Here is a 12,637-nt window from a genome sequence, read left to right on the forward strand (position 1 = left end):
TTCTTTTGTATTTACGATTTTCTCTCTTTTGAAAAGTATTATTTTGAAATGTATCATTTTGAAAATTATAAGGTTTGGTGTCAGGGACAGGGAGTAGGGCTTTAGGGGTAGGTATGGGGGAGGGAGGCGTTAGAGTTAGGGGTCAGAAAGGGGAGTTTAGGGTTGGGCATCGGAGAGGGGGAGGGTTCTGTGTGAGTAGGGTTAGGTGTAGTTGTAGTAAAATATTGGTAACATTTACAATGTTTTACTAGAGTTATTACTGCTGTATACATTTTTTGTTTAAGTTTGGCACACAATTCACAATGATATGTATCGTTTAGACCAGTGGTCCTCAAACTAAGGCCCGCGGGCCGAATGTGGCCCCCTGAGGCTTTGTTACCGCCCCCCCCCCCCACACACAAAAAAGGGGGTACTTATCTGTTAGCCGGGCGCATCCTCTAGGTGGCGACAAAACTCCACCAGAGTTACATCTTTCCCTGCTATCCATGTCGGCCTGGAGGGGGAATAGTAATTAGCACCACCTGCCGGATGCGCCCGGCTAACGGATAAGTACCAAAAAAGGAATTATAGATGCAGTCAGCTACAGCTTTAAATATTGGTGGTCCGCATATAGAATGAAGCCAGAAAGCAGTAATTTGCTGCTTTTCAATCAAATTCCACATCAGGTGACACTGTTGTCCAATTGGACTGCAGGTTGTCACCTAGGTATGCTTCATTGTCTGGCCCGCCAAGACTTCTACATCATTTTATGTATATTCCGGCCCCCCAGCAGTCTGACGTATGTTGACCCGGCCCTCGACCCAAAACGTTTGGGGACCCCTGGTTTAGACTTATATTGGCTTCACCTGTAACCCATTTTTCCTCACCATGCCTCTAATTCATGCATGATATTTTCACACTCAATAGCCTTAGGACCAGTGCACACCAAAAACCGCTAGCGGATCCACAAATGCCACCGGTTTTTGAAGCGGTTTTTTCAGAGCGATTCTAGGCTTGTTTAGAACGATTTTTTAAACATCCCTAGCTTTTTTGGAGCGTTTTTGTGTAGCATTTTTTTATATTTTGTTACAGCAGAGCTGTAACTGAACAGCTACTGTAACAAAAACGCTTGGAAAATCACTCGGATCTGGCGTTTTTCAGAGCGGTTTTCCACTTTTCTATACTTAACATTGAGGCAGAATCGCTTCAGAAATTAGCAAAAATGCAGCGTGACCCCTAGTTTGCGTTTGGGGAGAAAGCTCATCGCTCTGGTGGGCACCATCCCATTGACTAACATTAGCCAAGCGGTTTTCAGCCCGCAAGCGTTTTTGAAAAAGCTCAGAACCGGTGCACTTGACACTTATAAATATGTGAACTTCACATATTGTACAACACAGAAGACAAGGCTGAATAGTTCTGGAAAGAGGATAGCAAAGCACAAGTAGGTGTTATATAAAGCATGGCATCTCTGCAAGGTCACTGGGTGATAGGGGTTGGCAGTTGATCTTTGCATCCTTTCTGTGTACATTCTAAAAACACGGTTTTTGGAAAATGTTTAACAGAAAGCAGAACAGTTTATGTTATGATGAAACAGCCAAGCAAATATTGACTGTGAGGGACCGTGAAGGACCGTGAGGGACAGTGAGGTACTTGGACCCTGAGATCCTGAAATATCGTGACAAACACAGAAGTCTTCTAACAAAAGAACAAGAATTACCTTTTCTTTAAAAAACAAAACAAAAAAAAAAACTTGAACTCATGCCATCAAATAACTCAAATGGGAACCTAAAGCGTGTAAGATTATTTAAAATAAACACATGATGTAGCAGCAAATGAATATTACATACTAATCTCAGCATTAGTTCCTCTCAGAAGCTCACCATTTTCTTCTTACAGTGATCCTTTCCAGTTATGACAATATTTTGTCAGAACTGAAATATACTAGTTGCTGTCAGTTATATATCAGCAGCTGTCAGTTACAACTGATGTGCCAGGTAATGTCCATGTTTGCCTATGGCTCAAGTGGGTGATATTACAGTGTAACAGTGTGCTGACCAGGAAGCTGTTAGGGGGTAATGGCCATTTTTAAAATGGAGGGCAGAGAATTCCATCGATCACAGCGGACAAATGGGACGTGGGAGAGGAGACAGAGATTGAGGAGTAGACTACTCAGGAGGTAAGAATGACCTATGTATGGTTATTTTTACTTTTTTTTTTCAGTTCAGGTTCTCTTTAAAGTGCGGTAACTGAGGTAACAATAAACTTATGACATAAACAATTTTATTTATCCTCCTACTCCTCAAAATGACTTTTTTTTATATCCCAGGGTTTTATTTTATATTTAAACATTTACAAACTAGATTGAATGTTTTTTTTGTTGTTGTTTTTTTTGCCTCTGCTCAGTGCCAGCCTAATACGTGTCTCTGAGATAGATAAAGGTGAGGTCGATAGTTCATGTATTTTATCTCCCTCTGCTCTCAGAAGTTGTATTCTGCCAGGAAAACATTTATGGCTGTAATTTGCTTATCAGGGATGTTTACTACAGTATATCCCCTACAAGCTACCAACAGCCAGAAGCTGTCACTTCCATGCTCTTTCAGGCAGCAAAATAAAACAGGTAAAACAGCCTGGCTATTAATATGTTTTGTACTGTAAATACATGTTTATCTCATCATGTCACCTCGAGTACACTTTAATAGTTTCTATGAAAGTAATTCTAACACTGACATTAAACAACACTTCCATCTAAGATAAGCCTAACACTAGCATCAATACCTAACTACGATAGCCCTGACTTCAAAGCTAAGCCCTGAAGCCTGAAAGGCTAGTTATAGAGTAGTGATAAATGGCCACTTTACCATATACCTCAACCCACACTGCTACTCATGGCAGATAATTGAAAACAGGCACACGGCAAACCAACAGAAATTTTTGGGCCCCATATTGGGCAAACCTACTGGCCCAGTATGGGCCCCATACTGGGCACCCCCTCACTCTCCTCTGCCACACATGGCAAATCATATTCTTTGAAGGCCTGAACAGACTAATGTCCGTGCATCCACTTTTTTACGCACTCCCATGGCTTGGAGTGTTCTGCGTATGCTCTCTTCATTAAGACTGTACCTGTGCTTGCGCGAACAATCCCAGCTATGGGAGCACGATGGAGGAGACACAGCCCAGAACAGTGCATGCGCAGTGCCCCTAACTCAGCTGGATTGTGTGGACACAGGAGCACAACGGATTGGACTGGAAGGGAGCTGATACACAACAGGGGGCTGGAAGGAGACCCAGGTAGGTAAAATTCATTTTCTCACATTCATAACTAACTGATTAAGGTAACTCCTGGCACCTCTCCTCACATTAAAGGACTGCTGTAGGTGGTTAGGGGCAGGGCTGGATTTGTACTTTCCAGTGCCCTAGGACGGCTGTCACCAACCGCCCCCACATTCTGTCCAACTCTGACTCGTTTGAACGGGCCCCCCTCTTTTTTGCTGCTTTGCCCCATTCAACAAAGAAGCAGTGCATGCTCTGTCCACTCCATGTAATTTTGCGCTCCTGTCTGCATGCACAGCAGGCGATAGTGTTCTGGGCTTGCATACTTCAGAAATGATGCTCATGTATGAGCAGCACTTGTCAAGTACGCATACCCATAACACTCCCTTTGCTCCTGTGCACATCCGTACAGGAGTGCGAAATTACAGGGAGCCCCAGTGGACAGCACTGCTTCTCTGTCCTCTGTGCGACTTGCTGCAGTCAGAGCCACAAACAGGTGACGGCAGCACAATGCAGAGAAGTCCATCCAAAACAGAGAACAGGTAAGTAGAAGGATCCAACACTACACACACTGCCATAGATGTAGTGTAATGCTAGGTACACGTGATGCAATTTTCTTTACTGTCAGGTCGATTATTTCCATCATGTCTGATCTGATTTCCGATCAATTTTTCGATCAATTTGCTGTTCACTGCTATAAAAAATCATTCCGAAAATTGATTGGAAAGCATGTTGGAAATAGTTGATCTGACAGTAAATCTGTCAGAAAATTGCATTGTGTGTACCTAGCATAAGCTCAGGTGTACTTTACACAGTGACAATTTAGCACTTAAGACAGATCTTAAAATCAGTAAGCAGGAAGGTTTGTAAAAGAATAACACTTTTTATTGGCTAACCAAAAGAAAAACGGTGAGCCTTTGGTTAATGAGCAGTCTTCAGACTTTGTTCCTGTATACAAGATGTTAGGGCTCACAGCTATATATACAGTCAGCAGGAGATGCATTGATTGTTTTGTAAATATAAATAAATGTAACACAGTTGTCATTCTGTTTCAAAACATCCTGCTTTCACTGATGGCTAACACAGTACTTTGCTGGAAAAATAAAGCCAGGAAAGAGTTAAACTGTAGCACAAAGAATGTTGCTGTTATTCTCTAGGAGAAAAAAAAAACAAGCCGTAAATTTAACAGATCTGAGGTCTTTAACAGCACTGACCTACTAGTAATAAACTAACATCAGTCAGGGAGGGGGAGAGCTGCTAATTCCTGCCAGTGAATGCGTGCTGCATGAAAAAAAACTAATCAGAACTCAAGAGTTCTGCTACTTGAGCCCATATATTTTTCTTCTCACAGCAGATTGTTTATCCCCTCTCATCATACAGGTGACAGCAGATGCTGACTGCCATAACACACACTTTGCACAAGTGAGAGAGATGCAGGGATCTCTGGAATTCAGGCAGACCAGAGTAAAGCAGGAGAGGTGATTTACTTTGACATGTGACCTCTTATCTCTCCAAGTCCTGCTCCCTGCTGATTTTTATCGCCCCAGGCCATGGCCTCTGTGGCCTTCCCAGAAATCCGGCCCTGGTTAGGGAGGAAAAGAGTTGAACTTAGCTAGGGCTTCTAATGGTCCCCTGCAGACATCCTGTGCCCGCGCAGCCACTCAGAGATGCTCTGCCTTCGGTTCACTTCTGGAATTTCCAACTTTAAAGTCGGAAAACTGCTGCACCTGAGCTGCCATGTCCATGTTCCCGCTGACGCCACCAGGAGTGTAGTGCACAGGCGCAGACTGTACTGGGCCTGCGCAATAAACTCCTGGTGCCATCAGCGGGAGTGAAGACGTGGCTGTGCAGGCGCAGCAGTTTTCCGACTTTAACGTTGGAAATTCCAGAAGTGAACCGAAGGCGGTGCCGGAGCATCGGTGACTGGCTGCGCGGGCACAGGATGTCTGCGGGGAACCATTACAAGCCCCGGGTAACTTCAACTCTTTTTACCCCTAGTCCCCTACAGTACCACTTAAGGACCAGACGCTTTTTGCCTGATATGTGCAGCGTGGGCTCTCCAGCCCACAGCACAGATCAGGTTTGCAGCATGGCGATCAGACTTCCCACCTTTTTTCCCCACTAGGGGGATGTCCTGCTGGGGGGGGTCTGATCGCCGCCGGGTGCCTGTGATTTGCGGGGGGGGGGGGGCCTCCGCAGCAATTTCCGCCCTCCGTCCCCTTCCCTCCCTCTACCTCTGCCTGCTTCAGCCTATCAGATGCTGGCGATCCCCGGCCAATCTGAGGCCGATCTCCTTTACGGCGCTGCTGTGTATGATGTAAACGAGCGGCGGCTCGCAGACTGTTCACGGAGACACCCTCCGTGAACTGACATGGAATGGCCGCTCAAAACCACTTACGACCAGCCAGAGCCTATTGGCGTTAGGCGGTCGTTAAGTGGTATTTAATGGGCAACCAGAAGGACAGTCACGGGCATACACAGGGTGCAGCTAGGGCCTTGTGTTGGCTGGGCCCCAGATTCACTTGGGCCCCATAAAGCAGTCCGCCCTTTGATGCCCAGAAGGCGGCAATGAACAGGCACATCATATGTATTTAGTACAGTATCTTTTTGCAGTATAAACACATTGGTCCTGGTTTCTTATGGTGATGCACTGCAGTGGGCCACAAGCTATCACTAGCAGGGCAGGGTTACAGTCTGATTATGCTGTCTGATTAGTGTTATTGGCCAAGTCTGTAGACTGACTGCTGACAGCAGGTTAGGTTAGGTCAGGTTAACCTGTCAGTCGGGTTGACAGTAAGGATGGTCAGTTAATCATCTAAGATGATGCAATTTTCATGCAAATGTACACAGCTTGGAAATGGTCCAATTAAACATAGCAGCTGCATCTCATTGACTATCCTTAGCTGACAGCAAGTAAGAATGAGGCCAGTTTCACACTGCAAACTGGAGGCATCGATGTAGTGTGTCGTGCCTGCCACACCGCATCGCACCGCCAGAAACAGGCCTTTAGGAAACACCGTGTTAGTAAGCAGTGTTCCCTGTCTGGCCACCAGCCAAGCAGGAAGTGACACGCCCTTGCCGTCACTTCCTGCTTCGGGTATGCGGAAGTGCACGCCAACATTTTTAAAATCCTTGCGTCGCCATAGAGTAACATGACTTAGAGTCCGGCGCAGAGCAACGTAAGTACCCGCGGTAACATAGTTTTGTCCTAGCATCGGGGATGCGGCGAAAAAAGGCACTTCTGTCGCATTGTGCCATACCGTGGCAGTATGAAAGTCTCCATAGACTTTTATTGCCCGGCGGTGGGGTGCGGTAAAAATACCGCTCCGCCCCAGTGTGAAAGGGCCCTAAGGTCACCGCAACTTCCCGTCGTCATGCCATGCATCATAACACGTGCACGAAATCTGGTTAGTGCTCGTGTTAGCTAGTGGGACTGAGCCTTGAAGCCTTGCACACACCCAATTTTGATTGGGCAGTAACTGACCAATTTTACCACTTGTAGTATGAGAGCTTACCTACACAATTTGTTCATAGGATGTACAGTCTTTTTACCCTCGTACTACATGGTGGTGATGAAATTGATCGGCTAATCAAAGTGATTGGCCAATCAAAATTTGATGTCTGTATGTAGTCAACCACTAAAGTCAGGTGAAAATTCATAGGAGGTGGCAGGGCTGCTACAGATGCGGTGGATTGCTGTTTTCTGAACTCTTTAAGAGAAACCGTGACCAAGAATTGAACTTCATCCCAGGGCCGGGCCGAGGCAGAGGCTGGAGAGGCTCCAGCCTCAGGGCGCAGTGTAGGAGGGGGCGCACAATTCATTCAGCTGTCATTCCCAATTGTGTTTGAAGCAGAAAGAAATAAGAAAAGGGGATACATGGCAGTGACTGCAAGCCAGATAACTAGATATTAAGGTGTTGGGGAGGTTGGGGGCCTTGGGGCACCTATTAGTCTAATAGCAATCAGTGTGTGACGGCTGGGGTGGGAGGGATGGGGGGCGCACTTTGGTGTCTCAGCCTTGGGTGCTGAAGGACCTTGTCCCGCCTCTGCTTCATCCCAATCAGTAGCTGATACCCCCTTTTACATGAGAAATGTATTCTTTTTCACAAACGGATCATCAGGGAGCTCTGTACGGCTCATATTGTGGTGAAACCCCTCCCACAAGAAACTGTGAGGACCATGGTCCCAGCAGTTTCCTGTCTGTGAACCTCGTTGCATTGTGGGAAAAAGATGTTTACAGCTGTTTCCAACTTCCAAAAAAGAAAGCCGCATCTCCTTCCACTGACATCACCTGCCAGCAGTAAAAATGTCACCATGGGATAAACGTCAGAATGTAAATCAGGGAGAGGAAAGCTTTTACAATAGGGAAACGCTGAACAGATATTTTGTACACAATTATTGTAAAAATTAAGCGCTTTTTTTATTACATTGTTTTCACTAGAGTTCCTCTGTAACTACTATACGACCGCCCCACGCCAATGGGCTCGGCCGCGGCAGCCCCAGGACCGCCTAACGCCAATTGGCTTCAAGTCCTGGGGCTGTGCCCCTGGGGCACTTGAGAGCCATCGGCTCTCATAGGCAGAGGCCTATGACAGCCGATTGCCAGGATTGGCCGGCTGGGGGAGGGAGAGATTTGTAAAAAAAAAAAAAAATTGTTTATAAATATTTATATTTTTATTTTTATATTATTTTTTAACAAAAAAATAAACAACGTGGGGGTGATCAGACCCCACCAACAGAGAGCTCTGTTGGTGGGGGGAAAAGGGAGGAGGGAATCACTCGTGTGCTGTGTTGTGCAGCCCTGCAGCTTGGCCTTAAACCTGCAGTGGCCATTTTAGTAAAAATGTGCCTGGTCTTTAGGGGTTTTTCCACTGTGGTCCTCAAGTGGTTAAGCCTGGTACACAGTTCCAATTATGATTGGCCAATCACTGACTAATTTTACTACCTCCATGTAGTATGAGCGTTTACCCAAACAATCTGCTCATAGTATGTAACATCTGTTGACCCTCATGCTACATGGAGGTGGTACAGTTGGTCAGAGATTGGCCAATCATAATAGAAAGTGTGTACTAGGCATTAGGGTCCTTTTAGATTGGCGCGCTGTGGTAGCAGTGCGAATTGGAACAATTGCACCACAGCCGAAACGTCGCGACCAAAGAAAAGAAAAATGAACATGCAACTTCCTGTGACATCCGAAGCACTTCCATCACATCGCGCCGCATGTGTCATGTCTTGTGGCCTTTAACGATGATCTGCACCAGGGGAGAGTAAGGGGCCTTAAAGTGTAACTGTCGGGCATAAGATCAATAATCAAGTCTTTATTTTTATCTGGTAAACAAGTAATAAGGATGCTAACCAGGCAATCCAAAAGGCAAAATCACTATTACTTTTCTTGTTGATAAATGATCATTTCCCAGTTTTCCCGACTCTTATTTGGTACATTGCCGAACAAAGGAAGTTGCAGGGCATGCTGGGTTGTCTTTTTTTCTTCTTCACTTTCCCCTCAGACTTAACTTATGCAGCCTGATTGGCTGAAGCCTCTTTCCCTCCTGTTTTCCCCTCCCACATGACACCTATGTTCCTCCCTGACTGGCCAATATTTATCATGCTGAGACAATATTGCAGAGATGAGTCCTGCAGACTGGGAGGAGGTCGAGCAATGCATACACAATCAGGTAGAGGAGAGTAAGGGAGGAAATGACATCAGGATTGGCTTCAAGATAGACATTTAAAGTGGAGAATCCTAAGAAGGATTTTCTCTTTTTTACTATAGTGAGATCACTAAAAACAAAACGTGGACAGTGCAATACATATGTTGTGTAAGTAGAGCAAGTATTTATCTACTTATATATGTGTTTTTTTCTGAGAAAGCATGGCTGACAGCTCTTCTTTAAAGGACACCTGAAGTGAGAGGGATATGGAGGCTACCATATTTATTTATTTTTAAACAATGCAGATTGCCTGGCTGTCCTGCTGATCTTCTGCCTCTAATACTTTTAGCCATAGACCCTGAACAAGCATGCAGCAGATCAGGTGTTTCTGACATCATTGTCAGATCTGACCAGATTAGCTGCATGCTTGTTTTAGGTGGGTGCTTCAGACAGGACTGCAGTCACATAGATCAGCAGGACTGCCAGGCAACTGGTATTGTTAAAAAGGAAATAAATATGGTAGCCTCCATATACCTCTTGCTTCAGGTTCCCTTTAAGGTTGCAGTAAAGTTCTGGCACATGAGGGATTTCTGAAATGTTAACATGTATCATAATAATAATAGCTTGAGGATGATACTCATTTGGCAGTTTACCGAATTTTTCTTCAAGGTTTGTTTTGATATGTTTTTGAAGAACAAGTGAGATAATTAGATCTGTAACAAGAGCGTACATGAAGTGAATATGTGTGCCCCCCCTGGTGTGCTGGCCCTTATCCAACTGCCTCCAAAGCCCGGCCGATCCTCACAAGCACATACATATATTTTGGCCACTTCTCCAACCCCCCACTTTGTCCTACACATTGTCATATCTATATTTTTTTTAACTTAGGAGATTGCTGAGAGGGGTTTTCACAGAAAGATGGGCTGGAGGTTAAAGTGCGCAGTTTGATGTTATGCAAGTTTGTTGAAGTGGGCCTTTATCCAGCTGGGACTGGCTGCTTAAAAAGCACCCTGTGCAGGAGTTACGAAACCGTGTGACTGCGGAGCAGTATATAAGGCTTCCAGGCACGGCATTCCAGAGTTCTCTGCATCTGGGAGCAGCTGGAAATTCTGTAAGACAATCCACCTTTCTATTTACCTCTTCAGCGGATTAACTTCCTACGCTGGCTACTTCCACAGCCGTTATTTGGGCTTGTGCTGCAGGTTTAATATGATGAGATCCAAAAATTGTAATTTTTTTTTAGAGAAATTGAATTATCAATCAATTTACAAAATTCTACAGAACAGCACGGAAAATGCTTATTTGGCATCTTTTATTGTTTTATATTAATTATTTTGCTGTGGGGTTCATCCTTAGATGTATCATATAGTTCTTATTTTGTATTTAGATGCAAAATGTTTGACAGAAAAGGAAGGACATGTATTACGTGTTTATTATTTGATTTGTATTTATTATGCATTTATGTATTTTTGCTAAGGGATTTAACATTGGTTACAGTCTAAAATAATGATGCCATAATGAATAGCAAGTTGATTTACAAAATGGTTATAATTGTTCTTATTGGAATTGTGTTATAGATGTCCCATAAAATCATCCTATTATATCTTAATGCAATATGGTCTAGTGCAGGCTTTCTCAACCAGGGTTCCTTGAGGACTCTGCACAGGTTCCTTTGCATTTTACCCCATCGTGGGGATGTATAATAGAGCACATTATAATAGGGCAGGGCCGAGGCAGAGGCAAGAGAGGCTTCAGCCTCAGGGCGCAGTGTAGGAGGGGGCGCACAACTCACTCAGATATCATTCCCTTATTGTGTATGAAGCAGAGAGAAATAAGAAAAGAAAATACATGGGAGTGACTGCAAGCCAGATAACGTGGTTAAGGTGTTATGGGCCCTGGGGCGCATCTTAGTCTAATAACAGTCAGTGTGTGACGTTGGGGTGGGAGGGATGGGGGGGCGCACTTTGGTGTCTCAGCCTTGGGTGCTGGAGGACCTTGTCCCATCTCTGTAATAGGGGGTACTGTAAAAAGAAGCACTAAATTGGGGATCAGAATAATCATGAGCACAGTAGAATGAGTGGCAGTGTAATAGGAGTTAGTGAAATTTACAGCCTCACCTACTTGCCTCCGGAAAAATAAATGCAGGGGTTCCTCGAGATTAAAAAATTGTTTGCAGGGGTTCCTTGAGACCCAAAAGTTATTTGCAGGGGTTCCTCCAGGGTAAAAAGGTTGAGAAAGGCTGGTCTATGGAATAGTGCAGCAGATATGATATTATTATTGTTATTACTTTTACAATATAGGCCCCATGAAATAATTTGATCTTACTACTAAATGATCTGCAAAATAATGTAACAGATTTATTATTATAATTTTAGAAAAAGTACAACTGTAATGAGAGGTATAGGGAGACTGATATATTCATTTCCTTTTAAGCAATACCAGTTTCCTGATCCTCTACCTCTAAAGGTGGCCATACACTCGTTAGATTAGCAGCAGATAGATCATCAGATAGATTTCTGATCTATCTGATGTGTTTAGGAATTTTTTTTACTAGGAACAGATTTCCAAAAGATTTCAGTTTGAAATCCTTTGAAAATCGATCGGATGGCATTTTTTTGCCATCAGATTTGCTTTGGGGCCAATGCAAATTGATAAGCGATCTCTTCAGATCAATTTTGATTTTCCACCCTGGACGATTGATTGAAATTGTTCGAAAACGGCCACAAATCGATTGAATCGGCAAACGATTTGCAATCGATTTGGATCGATTGATTGGCCGTTAATCGGCTGAATGTATGGGCCCCTTAATGCTGGGAATACACAGCTTGATTCCGAGCCATTTAGATGGCTCGATAGATAATTTCCAACAAGTCCGATCTCCCGCCCGATCGTTTCACCGCTCGATTCTGCATGGAGGACAATGGGAAAAGATAAGAAAAACGAGCGGAAGATGAGAGAATCGCCTGCCGAATCGAGTGTGCAAAACGATTGGGCGCGGAATCGAGCTGCAAAACCGAGCTGTGTATTCCCAGCAATATGCCTAGTACACACCATACAATTTTCTGTTGGATTTTTCTGTTAGATTTTTCAGTTAGCTTTTGTGCATTAGATTATTTTATGCAGAGACTGGTCATTATCTCTGGTGCATTGTCTTCTGGTTATCTCCTGCTGGGTAGAACAATGCCTAATTGCTAATAAGGTACACACCATACAATTTTCTGTTAGAGTTTTCTGTTAGATATACCTGCCAGATAGCTTTTTTCCATGTTGTAGGTAAATCTAACAGAAGAATCTAACAGAAAATTGTATGGTGTGTACCTAGCATAAGCAGATAGATGGCTAGATAGATAATTTCCAACATGTTGGAAATTATCTATCTGGAAGGTAAATCTACAGAAAATGTAACTTTTAGCCATAGCCCCTGAACAAGCATGCAGCAGATCAGATGTTTCTGACATTATTGTCACATCTGACAAGATTGGCTGCATGCTTGTTTCTGGTGGTATTTAGACACTATGACAGCTAAATAAATTAGCAGAGCTGCCAGGCAACTGGTATTGTTTAAAAGGAAGTAAGTATAGCAGCCTCCATATTCTTCTCACTTCAGTAGTTCTTTAAGGATTTTACTGCAGATGTCCCATCCAATCGTTATATATTATTGCTAAATAACTTACAGTACAAGATTGCAAAAAATGTACTCTTACTATATTAAATATTATTATTATAAATTAAAT

General features: G+C 43.8%; 1 protein-coding gene across 1 annotated transcript in view; it reads left to right on the plus strand.

Annotated features, from left to right (window-relative positions):
* Positions 1 to 9,912: 9,912 nt before the first annotated feature.
* RBP4 (retinol binding protein 4) overlaps positions 9,913 to 12,637 on the plus strand; it is a 42,370-nt gene continuing 39,645 nt past the window's right edge. The window contains exon 1 of the mRNA XM_068258225.1: positions 9,913 to 10,014. The gene's annotated coding sequence lies outside the window, so the exon portion shown is untranslated. The remainder of the gene's footprint in view (positions 10,015 to 12,637) is intronic.

The sequence above is a fragment of the Hyperolius riggenbachi genome, chromosome 10 (genome assembly GCF_040937935.1).
Source record: "Hyperolius riggenbachi isolate aHypRig1 chromosome 10, aHypRig1.pri, whole genome shotgun sequence".
NCBI classification, from domain to species: domain Eukaryota; kingdom Metazoa; phylum Chordata; class Amphibia; order Anura; family Hyperoliidae; genus Hyperolius; species Hyperolius riggenbachi.